This window comes from Marmota marmota, unplaced genomic scaffold, assembly GCF_001458135.2.
Source record: "Marmota marmota marmota unplaced genomic scaffold, marMar, whole genome shotgun sequence".
In the NCBI taxonomy this organism is placed as follows: Eukaryota; Metazoa; Chordata; class Mammalia; order Rodentia; family Sciuridae; genus Marmota; species Marmota marmota.
Window position 1 is genome coordinate 10,771,052 of NW_025999998.1, and position 13,645 is coordinate 10,784,696.

General features: G+C 42.1%; 1 protein-coding gene and 1 long non-coding RNA gene across 3 annotated transcripts in view; one reads left to right on the forward strand and one right to left on the reverse strand.

Moving 5' to 3' along the window:
• Pgm5 (phosphoglucomutase 5) overlaps positions 1-13,645 on the forward strand; it is a 174,382-nt gene that overhangs the window by 82,816 nt on the left and 77,921 nt on the right. The gene's annotated exons all lie outside the window — the stretch shown is intronic.
• Positions 688-2,323, reverse strand: LOC125617898. Of its 2 annotated transcripts, XR_007349029.1 has the most exons (3): positions 2,158-2,323; positions 1,091-1,273; positions 688-918 (listed from the first exon to the last, which is right to left on the reverse strand). It is a non-coding gene; the product is annotated as an uncharacterized LOC125617898 (long non-coding RNA). The 2 variants fall into 2 exon arrangements; XR_007349028.1 differs by lacking the exon at positions 1,091-1,273.

The window sequence follows — 13,645 nt, forward strand, 5'->3', positions numbered from 1 at the left end:
CATCCTCACCTTTGCTGGGGCACTCCCCCTCTCCATTATGCAATGTTATCATGGCTACAATGAGGTGACCACTGCCTCCGTAAGGATTCAGATTAGTTATGTCTGTGCTCTAGCAATTGTTTCTGTAGAACAAGGTCTTAAGAGGTCATAGAAAGAGGTCTTTGATCCACAAAATTTTCTCTCACTGGCTCTGAGATCTTAGACTAGTCATGTAACCTCTCGGAGACTCAATGTTCCCAACTAAAAAAGAGGGAAAATAAATGTGATAAAATATACTCAAAGAGTTTGGTATAGTAGTAGGAACATAGTAAATTCTTAATAAGTCTGAGCTGCTATGATTATTATAATTACTGTCAGAAGAGAGTGATAGTTCTGATCTTTGTAGAAAGTATTTCCTATAACTTCACTGTTCCAATCTAGCACACTTGTTACAAACAAATTTTCTTTAAATGCAAAATGCATCCAGAACTGTTCTTAGAGTCTCTGAAGAATGTCTTGGCACTATTCAGTGTACAGAGAATGGGATCCAGCAAACCAGGGCCTGATTCCCCACCCAGCCTCTTATCAGCTTACGGCATGAGACAAACTATTTAATCTTGTGGTTCCTTAGTTTTATAGTCGGTAGTCTACTGATAATAGTTGCTTAAATCCAGACATTTTGGTTTCCAGGGATAGAAACAAATTGAATTAGAGCAAAGATATAGACAGAGTTTATTGCAAGCCTATAGAGATTTCACTGAAATAAACTATGTTTTGTTTCACAAGATAGGGAAGATGGAAGACTAAGGGGCCTCAGGGGGAGGAGGCACTTCTAGTTGTAGGCAGATAGATTGTCTCCTCCAGCTGCATTTAATCCTAGACTCACTTTCATCTTTGAAATCCATCTTCTTGAGTGATCTTTTTCAGTAAATAAAAGTCCTGCAAGACAGGCCAAAATGATAGAAATATGACACTGTATGTCCTTTGAATGCCTACCTCTGCATTCTAGTACAGTGGCCATCATGCTCCCCCAGGACAACCAGGTAGTGGAATCATTCAGGCCATGGGGTTGTCTGGAGGGGCACTGTAGCTTCCCTCCAGAGGCCCGTACCTTTGTGCAGACTCCTGTTCCCAGGGACTTCTATTCAGCACTCAAGGTCCTGTGCTTGTGTCATTAATGACCTGCTCTGGTCAGAGGAGACTCCTTCCTTTTCATCTCAGTTAGGTTAGGGGTCCTCAAGCCTTTTTTCTGTTCCAGACATAGCACACTTCCCTCAATGGCATCTTTTGCCACCTGCAGTGGTTCTCAAAGAAGATGGGCTTTATAGGTTAGAATGTCCCCACCTGGGTTTTCCAGTCAACCTCTTGACCCATTGGAATATGGCCCAGAGATCTTTGTTCCATCAGTAGACCTGCCTTGAGCCCCTGTTCAGGGCTAGGCCCTGCACTAGAAATTGACATTTAGAGAAAGACACAGCCTATCTCTTCCTGAAGGTCTAGAGGTGCCCAGGGTCCTTCTAGAAGTTATGGCAGGGATGCTCTGTGGTGCTGCAGTAGAACTGAAAGGGTCACCTGTGTAAGGTTGATGATGTTTACTCAGGGAACCTTAGGAGGGGTCTTCTATTCTGGGCATCTTGGTCCAGTCAGTACTATAGTGTGAATTTCTTTCTTACCCTTCTAGAGACTGGGAAGGTCAAGGTCAAGGTACCTGCAGATTCAAGGGCTTGCTTCCTGACTCACAGATGGCCATCTTTCTTCTGTGACCTCATATGGCCGAAGGGGAGGCAGCTTTCTGGGTTCTCTTTTATAAAGGCAGTAATCCCATTCACAAGGGCTCTGTCTTTATGGCCTAATCACATTGGGATTTAGGGTTTAACAAGTGAATTTGGGGGGCACTAGAGTCTATAGCACTGGGGCTCTGGAGAAGCTTCCAGAAGCTGAGACTAAAACACAAGAAAGAGTCCACTGGCTGGAATAAGGGAAGCTATGTCACCAAGTGGTATGGGGCAAAAAGTGTGGCTTGTCTGGAAATTGCAAAACTTTGGAGGGGATGGGAGGTAAAATTGGGGAGAGTTTCTTCAAGCAAGGACAAATTTTTTCCCTTGATACCAAGCTCATCTATGGGTGCCCTTTGCTGGGGCCCCTAAGATCAGAACCCTTTCAGCTCCCACACAGTACCTTCCCAGGAAGCAATCATGCTCAGTCTGTATGGCTGATGAGGAGTGAGTGGTGGTCAGGTCCTGGTCCCACACAGCCATTTCTCGAATACAGCCCTTCAGTCAGCCCATTTCCTTGCAGGCTGTCACCAAGGGGTAGATCACTTTTCTTTGAAGTCCTGAAGAGTCCTAGGAAGAAGAATCTCCAGAAATAAGAAATGCTACTTGTTCTAAATACAGACCTGGGCCTTAACCCATTGTTAAAGCTATATTAACCAAAGTGCTGACTTTGTATCAAAATAATACATTTCTACCTTCAGGACATTGAAGCTCACTGAAATGCAGAGATGTACCTGGGTCCATGGAATTAGTGAAAGATGGAGGCAGGCTTTGAAGCTATCAAGAAGCCCAAGCTCCGTTTATTCCGCTGCGGGGACTCAGAAAAGAATGAAAAGCAACTCCAACCAGTAGGCATTGTTGAGTCCATCTTCTTAGATGTGGTAGCTAAGGGAGGATAAACGACTGGCCTAAAATAATAAAGAACTGAACTTTCTTTAAACCAGGCTGTCAGATTTCCAATACAGTAAGATACGTAAGATACAGGGCTGCGCAGGTCACATTTATGGCAGATGCCAAGGTGCAGTTTTGATGGTAAAGTCCGTATTCTCACATGATAGACTCTCATGACTGCACCCATGTTCAATGTCAGTTTAAGTCTAGACCTCAATCAGCTATATCCTCTAAGGATTTCTTAAATATCATGTAAAATGTGCATCAAAATCCAGTTGCTAAACTTATGAATAGATATGCACTGTTTCATAGATCATTATCATTTAATTGCATGAATAGTAGTCCCCCTTTATCTGCAGTTAGTTACCTATGGTGAACCCTGGTCCGAAATTATTAAGTGGAAAATTCTAGAAATAAACTTTATAAGTTTTAAATTGTGCATTGTTCTGAGTAGCATGATGAAATCTCACGCTGTTCCCATTTGTCCTGCCTTGTCTAGTGTTTCCATGCCATATATGCTACTTCCCATAGGTCACTTCATAGCTGTCTCTGTTATCAGATCTACTATTGGGGTATCACAGTGCTTATGTTGATGTAACCCTTATTTTACTTAATAATAGTCTCAAAGAACAAGAGATACTTGATTGCTATAATTGTACTATGTTATTGTAATTTTTTGTTCAGTCTTAATAGAATTATTCTATTTTACTATTAGTTATTGTTATCTTTTATTAACTTACAAATTGAACTTTATGATAGGTGTATGTGTATAGGAAAAAACACATTATACTGTATAAACAGGGTTTGGTACCATGCAAAATTTCAGGCATCCTCTTGAGGTACTGGAATATATCCCCTGATAAGGGGGGACTACTATAGTTTGCCTTAACTCTCTGCTTTATAACTCCTATAGGAAGGAGAATCTCCAGAAATAAGAAATGCTACTTGTTATAAATATAGACCTGAGCTCTAACTAACCTCTACTAATTCAGTATGTTCCAACAGAGAGGTCTAGGAATTTGCACTTTTAATTATCTCCTCAGGTGATTTTTATTATCCAGAAAATACGAGAAACGTGGCTTCTTCCAAGAAACCCAATGTTGAACCTCCATCAGCTCCCTTATCTAAGGACATTTTCCATCTTGACAGAACTGCACAGAAACCTTGTCTAAGCTGGTGTGCTGGATTAGACCCTGAAGGCCATCATCTGAGTTGCCATAGATGTAATTTTACTTTAAGTTGAACCAAAGTTTACATCATCTGAAGTCAATTTGCCACTTTCATTTGGATTGGATTTGCGCATTTGGTTTCATGAAGGAAAATAAACCCAACTGTCTTATTTCATCCAGCTAGAAAATCTGTTGCAAGGGAACCATCATTTCTTGTTCTGACCCTTGAAGCGTTGTTTTGAGCTTTTGGAGAAACGGTCAATAGCTGCATGCTAGGCTGGTGTGCTGGGTCTGCATGGATCTGTCTGTGGTTTTCCAAATGAGCATCATTAACTACACTGGATATTGGCAGAGGAAATGGGATCTGTCAGAGAATTCTGGGATGGAATTTTCAGACATAAGTTTGTAGAACCTTTTGCAAATAAGTACAGGATATGCAGAATGTTGTGGGGATACTGGAGGATAGGATGCAGCGTTGTTCCCAAAACTTTATTGTGTAAAAGATAAGCTAACATCTGACAAGGGTCATATCCTACTCCCTTGCCCCCACATACACACCTACCCCGCTGTGCACACCCCCTCCAGCAACAGGGCTGTTTACTATTCAACTAATGCTTTCAGTTGCTCACCTTGGGCCTTTTATATTTGCAAACCCACACATATAAGAGACCCTGAAAACAACCATGAGCTTCAAAATGAAGAAAACTGCAGTGCCGGCATGATTAACTGCCTAAGGGAACATGTATAAAATGCAACATATTGTCACTTTATTATTAAATTTAGTATTCAAGAAATCATCGCAACACTTGAAAATAATTTGTAGGATATATTTTCTCATTTGAAAAGGATTCTCAAGTGTGCATGAAGGATGAGCGATCATTGCCAATGCTTAATTAAATGAGTGACTTGGATCCCCATCATTTCAAAAGTAAAATTATAAAAATCCTTTCAAGATGCTTTTGGAGCAAGAAGTAAAGATTTTTATGTGAGATATGGATGCATTTTAATATGTTTGGTATGATATGGAACGGGGCCTCTCATACACACACGGTTTACCATAACCCAGTGACATTGGGCAGGGCACATGGTTGAAGAAAAATGAAACGTGTCATTCAAAGCTGTGTCTTCAACAGTTCAAAGACAGTGAAAGCCTTTCACCCTCAGTTGTGAGCCATCTCAGGATGCTGTATTCCACTCTTTCCTATATCAGTTATATCCTGAAGGGACTGGGAAGCAGTCATTTCTACTCTGCCCACATTCAGAAGGCTGATGAAGAACTGCTGCATGCAGGTGGGTGGGATGTCCACTATGTAAGGGCACTATATACCAAGGGATTGATATTCACATGGAGGACACCCTACATTTGAATATATATTATGATAATGTTTTAGCAGACGGCATTAATCCCTTTGTTCTAAAGAGCTTCATGTGCCACACACTTTTTTAAAAAAATATTTTGTTTTTTAGTTGTAGTTGGACACAATACCTTTATTATATTTTTATGAGGTGCTGAGGATCGAACCCAGGACCTTGCCTGTGCCAGGTGAGCATTCTACTACTGAGCCACACCCCCAACCTCTGCATAGCTGCACACACTTTTGCATAGTTGGAAATGATTAGGTCTTGATGAAGGGTGTGTCGGTTTTCTATAAGTGTAACAAACACCTGAAATAATCAACTTAAAAGGAGGGAAGGCTTATTTTGGCTCATGGTTTCAGAGGTTTCAGTCCCTGTTCACATGGCCCTGCTGCTTTGACGCGTTGCTGGGTCTGTGGTGGCCTCATGGTGGGAGTGTGGGGGTGGATGAAGCTTGTTCTCCTCATGGCAGCCAGGAAGCAAAAAAAAAGAAAGGAGAAAGCAGGGTTCTAGTGTCCCCTTCTAGGGCACAGTCCCAGAGACCTAACTTCTTTCTACTAGGCTCCACCTCCTAAAGGTCTCACCACCTCCCAGTTGTCCCTGACACAGGCTGGTCACCAAGCCTTCAACCCATGGGCCTTTGGAGGACATTCAAAATCCAAATTAGCCAGGTGCAGTGGCGCAGGCCTACAGGATTAAAATCCCAGTGGCTCGAGAGGCTGAGGCAGGAGGATTGGGAGTTTCAAGCCAGCCTCAGCAAAAGGGAGGCACTAAGCCACCCAATGAGACCCTGTCCCTAAATAAAATACAAAATAGGGCTGGGGGTGTGGGCTGGGGATGTGGCCCAGTTGTTGAGTGCTTCTGAGTTCAATCCCCAGTATCTGCTCCCCTCCACCCCCCAATAATATCCAAAATTGTAGCAAAGGGCTACTTTTAGCACAAAGAGAGGGCTTGGACTTCAGCCCTGGCCCACCGTAGAGAGTGGTGCCTCTCCTGCTCTGTTCATCTCCGTTCACCCTTTCCATCCTTTCTCTGTAGATTGTGGGATCTTTACTTAAAGGCAACTGTTCACCTTAACACATGACTGTGAGCCTGCAGCAGTTCCCAAAGCCAGAAACCCTGTCCCCCTTCTATTTGCTTTTCTTCCTGCCTTTTGCCCTTCTCTCATTTACAGACTTCCTTGTTTCCCGTCAGTTTTTAAAGAAACAGCTCCCTACCCTTTTCCCCTTAGGAAGTTTCTCGAAAGCCCCCAACAGCCTCCACATGAAACAGAATCACACCGATAAACTGTGTCCTTGCCTTGGTCTGCAGAGCGGAGGACAGGACAGTGGAAGAAGCTTCTCGTTTTTCTGGGGAGTGTCTGCTTCTCCGATTAATCTTAGGAACTGTGTGTTCTTGCCAACTTATTCTGGTCCCTGTCCCTCAGAGACGACAAGCCCTCTGAGAGAGGATCTATCTCCGCTGCAGGCAGAACTGTCACCCTGACTATAAACAGCTGCTCTCCCCACCTTCTTTCTCTCCCCCTACCACCTCCTGGGGTTTGCACCCCGGGGTCACTCAGACACCAAAGGGCTTCCTGTCAGCTACACCAGCAACCATGTCCCTGAATGGCTTCACTGGGCCAGGGCCAGGGTGGGCCTTTGGTCTGGGATGCCGGTCTCTGCTGAGCTCAGAGATTCTTGCAGTTCAGGATTCGGAAGGGGAGAATCTTGACTTCTTTGGAAAAGGCATCTTGCTTAAAATCCCTGATGTGAATTGAGTGCATCCGGCATATTTTCCTTTGCCCTTGCCCTTCAAATATGCTCAATGGGAGTAAATTCTTTTGAGCCACACCACTGCCATAATCAAATAAAGAATATATGGTATGTTCATCTTGTCCAGTTTCTTCCCAATGAGTGCTGAACACCATAGGGGCTCTCAGTAAATCTGAGAAACGTGTACTGTACCCTACTTGTGAAGTTTTACAGCAAGATGATTTCTAGAAATTCCTCAAAGATCAAGAAGAGGTGCCTGGCGTTGTAGCACAGTGGTAGCATATGTGAGGCACTGGGTTCGAACCTCAGCACCACATAAAAATAAATAAATAAAATCAAGTCATTGTGTCAATCTACAATTTAATAAAAGGAAAAAGGACCAAGAGAGGCCAATTTTATCACATTCTCCTACCTTTTCACACTAAATTTACAACACCGGAGTTAGTAAATTAACAAACTGTACTCATTAGAAGTAAGGTTATAGATCTTCTCAAACTTTTATCCACTTGGAAATTCATCTACTGTCACTTAATTTTATCCTAAACTTTCAATCATCCCATTCATTTGCCCTCACTGGTATCTTAAGGACCCAGTTTGGGAATCTAAGTTACATTTTGCACCCATGTAGGAAGAATATATGTTTGTTGGGCCCCGTCATGTTTGTAGGAAATGAACAAATGTCTTTAAGCACTCACTCTATGCCCAATAGATTCATAACCCTCAAGGGCCTCCCAGATTGGAGAGGGAGTCAGACGCCTGAACGCAGTACCCTTTGCTGAGTTGCTGGGGTGTCTGGGGTTGTACAAAGAAGGAAAGGTAGGACATAGCCTGAATTCAGTGGGAAACGATGAAGATTGTACTGGTATCTTCAATTTGCTTCAAAGGTTCCCTTCCTATCCTTTTCCTAGCCCTCTGGTGGGCAGGTTGACCCCTATAAACTTTCAATAGGCTCCCCTTCCCTCCAGATTCTAATTGAATCTGGATAATTTGTAACTCTTCAAATATCCAAGGGAAGAAATTCAGTATTTATTTCTCTCCCTACAGGGTTTCATGGGCTGCCAGTGTGCCTCTGCTCTTGGCTTTTCTGGGAAGGCCTTTCACATAGTTGTTTCTGATTCCAATAACGAACGTTTGGGTGGGGACTGGTAGACCCAACAGTGCTTGTCTGGGGGTGTTGGACTCTCCATTGTATTTTACATCTCCACTCATATACCTATGTAAATGATTCTTGCATTAAAACTTGTTCAAATTCCTCAAATGGAGTAAGTCATCTCTTCCTGTTGGGATCCTCATTGAGATGAGAGCATCCCCACCTATGTGAATGATGTGTGCAAGGATCTCAAGCTGCCTGGTGTTTGAAGGAAGATCCATCAGAAGAGGCTTTTGTGATGGCAGAGCTGGGAGTATGAGGCAGGAAGTAGTAAGAGGATGGGCAATGATACTCCCAACCATCACTGATGTCCATGGAGGGCTCTGAGAGTTCAGGGGCTCCCAGTCATCATTCCACCTGGTCTTCACTGAGCAAGGGCATGCCTTGTTTCCTCATTTGGAAGATGAAAGACCTGGGTTTAATGAGTTTTAGTAACTTAACCAAGGTCACCATTAAGGAAGGGGTGGAGTTGGGAGGGACTCGGGCTCCCTCCGCTCACTCATGCCAAGGTGTTTGGACTGGTTTCCTTAGGCCCTGCATGTTTGCCTGCCCTTCCTGTCCACTCAGATTTACCTTTTGCTGTACAAGTCTCATTTCCACAAAAGGACATCAACTTTTTCAATATTATCTTTGTCTCATAACTGAGCCATTACACTAAAGTGTTTTTTGAAAGATAAATTCATATCAGAGCAGAGTGATATGGGATGGCTTTTCCTTATGCCTGCTGGTGAAATTAAGCTCAATCCTGAGAGGAAAAAGGAAATCCTGGGAAGGCTAAATGCAGCCTTGAACGTAGACCCTTTCAGGCAGAGTAGCTGCCTGAACGTCCCTGGTTGTACACTCAGTTTCTTAGAACACCGCCCCCGCCCCCACCCCAGAGATGGCTGCCTGGTGACTTGATCTGGCATCACGGAAGCCGCAGCCTCAGTCATCCATTAGAACACAGATCAGACTTCCGTGATGAAATGAAAGGTCAGGTGGAATGTGTTGTCCAGGCCACAACATTCCAGAACCAGCGTGGACAGGTGCCACTCGCATTCCTCTCCAGGGAATCTGAAGGTTTGCATGTGGCCCTGCTCTGGGCATCTCCTCCTGGAATGGAGAGGATTTGGCCCTCAGAGATTTTCCATCTTATTCTTGTTGAAGAAACAGGAACTCCCTAAAGGAGCTAAAGATGAGTCTTAGAAACCATATGCAGGGCTGGTGACTTCTTCTGTGTGATGTTGGTAGACTGTTAGGAGAAAGGAGGGGGGAAATATTCGCTGTTCACAGAAAACAACCACCATCTTGGCTTTAAAAAAGAAAGAGAAAGCTTTAGAGTTCTAGCCATGCAAGTGGAAGGCACTGGCTGAGGACCCTGGGAAGTGCTCAGGCTGATTAATTACAGCTGGCCCCATCCACCATGCACAGACGGACGTGCCTTCCACTTTGAAAAGCGTAGCTATGGGACAGGGTAGGTCTTCCAAGTTTCTCTGTGGCTCTGGTGACATCGGTGGGTCCTGGCTGCTTCTCTGAGCCAGATGAGGTTGAGGCAAATGGTGTTCTATCATTTTTTTTTTTAGGCTCGTTAATTCTTTAGATTTACAAATATCTGAAATTTGTTATTAGTAGGAGTGAAATACCACTATGTTTTCCGTTTGGACTACTGAGGAAGAAAAAATCATCAGAATAACAAAAAACTAAATATTATTGCAAGAGAAAGTACATAATTTCTTCTTTGTAGTTTTTTTGGCATTTTATACTTTGGTACTCTTGAACCATGGCTGTTTATTTCCCACTGTACTTTATGAGTAAAGTACAGTTTGTCTATTCCCCCTCTGGTGAATAATAAGTTAACTTTCTGTCACAGACTGTGCTGTAATAAACATCTTTGGACTACGTTTGATTGTGCACATGCATTCAAGTTTCTCTAGGACAGATACCTAGAAGTGGGCTTGCTGGGTCACAGGGCATGATCAATTCTATTGAAAATTCTCAAATAACTCTGTAAAGTAAATGTCTCAAATTATGATTCTATAGCTAACGTTTGATTTTCTCTTTTCTCGTGACATTCCACCAGCACTTTTTGATTCACTTATTCTCTCTCATTTTCTTTATTCTAAGCATTTTGGGCATGGCATCACATCTAGCTGTTGTTTGTATTTTCATTTCTTTATTTACTGTTTCCAGATTGACCAATCAGTTTTCCTCCTCTGTAAAACACTTAGGTCACTTGAGTTTTTCTTATTGATTTACAGGGCTTCATTTAGGTTCACTATGCATCCTTCAATTTTATGCATTGCAAGTATCTTCTCTCAATCTATAGCTTACTTCCTTTTTAAGTGTCTGACAAATGGAGATTTTTATAATTTTTAATACTATGCTATTTATCAAATTTCCCTTATATTTAGACTGAGCTCATGGAATAGTCTACTTATCCTTCTTTTTTTCCCCTTAAAGTCTTAATTATAATTTGCCCATGGGAGTAGGTTGCTAATGTTCTTCTGTCAAATTTTAGACTAAAAAAGGGATTTAAATTAACAATTTTAAGCCAGAAGTGGGATCATCGAGCACTGTGGACAGACACTGAGGTCCCTATTGACCTGCTGAAACTTAATCCAATATGAAATAGCAGAGCCAGGACCAGATGTTTGCTTTGAGGAAATGGATCATGCCACAACATTTCAGGGCAAACTTCTGCCTCACAGAATTATTGTGTTATTCCTAGAATGGTGACACAACATTATATGAACACTTGTTTTCTCTGGTCTTTGTTCTTCCTTTTAGTGAGTGTCTATTTACAGTTGCTGTGTATTCACTTACTATCCAAAGCCTGGGCATCCCTTCACTCTGATTTTATAAGATGCCGACTCCATAAGTTTCCTAGGATACTATCCAGGACAAAATGCTGATTGAATCAAGGACAGAAGACAAACAAAGATGTTTCTAAAAAACATAAAAAGCTTCGTAGTACTGAAATGTTTTACCTCCTGGGTCAAAGCTGTCATTTCTGATCACTTTTAGTCTATAGAGGTGGATGAGCTGATTTTGAATCTTTGAAAGGTATTATACAGGCTTTGTAAAGCTTCACTAAGAGTTCTGCATAAGCTATAAAATACAAAGCAAAACAAAACAAAATGATAAGAGGATGACTCATGTTTCTCCATTCTGAGCACAGTCTCATGGGAATCTAATTGTCTCCTAAATCTCTCTTAATTTAGCTGGAGGACTTGGGACTTAAAGTTCCCCACTCCTAACCCCTCAACAACTTAAAAAAAATAATCAGAACCAGGAATAGTTTACATCAAAGTGCTCAAGCATCAAGATTATGAACACAGACACTTAATTTCCCATGAATAGGGTTCCAGATAATTTACTAGTTTAAGAGAGTGAACCTGTGATAGTTTCAAGTATATATATTTTTTTCTCTTAGATCTTTGCTCAATTTTCTAAAGCCAAGTTTTTTCCTTTCAAGTAAAGTCAGCATCTTCAAAAATCTGTCTGCCTTATATTGCCTGACAAAATTTAAAATCTCACTTGGAAAGAGGGACTTCCCCCCCAGGATACTTACCTAATGAAAGCACAGATTCATCCAGATAAAGCAACAAAGGCCCCTAGGCTTGGGATCCATCTTTGTGTGTTTTACAATTGGTCACTATCTCAAGGTCTAGAGGGAGCTAGACCTTATCTTTTGCACTTATCATGCACTTATCATGCACTTATCTTTTGCTTTTCCTTTTGAATATTCGGTGGATGATATATCCGGTTCCCCTGAGGTCAAGTGAAAGATCCAATACCGAGAACAGTGATAATGTTGTAACTCGGCAGACTTTCTGCTGTTGTTAGAGTATGGTCTTTTCATTGTGTCTGATCCCATTTGATCCAGTTAAGGACGGCATTATTTAAAGTGTGAGTTTTGAAGTTTAGACCAAACTGAGATCATACAGGCCCCAGATAATACAAGTTTACATGTGGTTTAGAAACTTTTGTAGTCATCTTATTATGATAACCTTATGTTTTTTTGTTTATTTTAGATGAAAGTATGAATTGTTCCATCCAAAAAAAATTGATTTAAGATTAAACTTTAAGATCGCTTTTAGAGGGCTGTGGGTATAGCTCAGTGATAGAGAGTGCTTGCCTGGCATGTGTGAGGCCTTGGGCTCCATCCCCAGCACTGAAAAAAAAAAAAAGATTGCTATTAGAAAATCAGGTTTAGCTGAACTCTGCTTCATTCATATTTATGAGCCAGGCAGGCGTCCTTAAAAAGGCTTTCAAAGTGCAAGTTCACATAAGCCTTTTGCGAAAGGCAGCCTCTGCCAGCAGTGCCAGACATCAAAGAAGAAATCTGGGAGTGAACTCATCAATGTGAAAATATTGAAGAACTAATTTGAGGGCTGTTTTGTTAAATGTCTGCTAGACATTCACCAGCATATCAGGATGCTATTAAACTCCATCTTCAGTAGTTGTTTCCTGGGATTATGTAAACGTGACTAATTCAAACATGCATTTAGTCATAAATACTTGAAAAGGGCTTTTTCTTTTAAATAAACTTTTAATTAAAGTATAATGGACTTACAAAAAGGCTTAGCTTAAAAGTATATGTCTTAAGGAATTTTCACAAAATGAACACACTCGTGTAACTACTATTATGATTAAGAAAGAAACAGAGCAGCACCCCTGGAACTTCCCTGTTCCCTTTCTGAACAAGAGATAACTTCTGTCACCAATGATTAGTTTTTGTCTATTTTGAACAATATTTTCATGGAATCAGATAGTATTTATTCCTCTGTGTATTTGTGACATTCATTCACATAGTGGAAGTTTTGTTCCTTTTTGTTCTGTGATAAGTGGATGTGGAAATAAACCACATTGAATAAATTGACTGCAATAGGTACTAATGCATTCCTTCAGCTGTACAGGAGAATTCCATATCTTCACCAGCACTTGGCAATACCACTCTTTTCCTCTAGGATTGAGGTTATATGGTGATCTCTCACTGTGGTCTCTTTTTGGTACCAGGGACTGAACTCAGGGGCACTCCACCACTGAGCCACATCCCCAGCCCTATTTTGTACTGAGTTGCTTGGCACCTCGCTGTTGCTGAGGCTGGCTCTGAACTCGGGATTCTCCTGTCTCAGCCTCCCGAGCCACTGGGATTATAGGTGTGCACCACTGTACCCGGCTCTCATTGTGGTTTTAATGTGCAATTTACAGACCTTTAATGATGTTGAGCATTTCTATTCATTCACTAATTGTATAAAGTGCTTTTCAAAAGTTTGTATTTTAAAATGATTTGTAGAAATTTAAAAAATGTAAAGGCCGGCTGCCATTCGCATAGGATACCAACATGGCAGAGATCTGATGTCAGCAGAAAGCGGCGGAGGAGAGAACTTCATCAATTCCAGCGGTGACATAAGCAGTTGGTCTCCTGGTAGGGGGGGGGTGAGGCACAGTCACCCGAGTCTCCTCAATTTGTCGTTGAGCCAGAGGGGAGAAGCCGGGCCGCCGCCAGCGCCCGGAGCAGGCCCAGCGGCTCGCCAGCGTGGTGACTGCGTGACCCCAATTGGAGAGGGGGCGGAGCGGAGCCGCCAC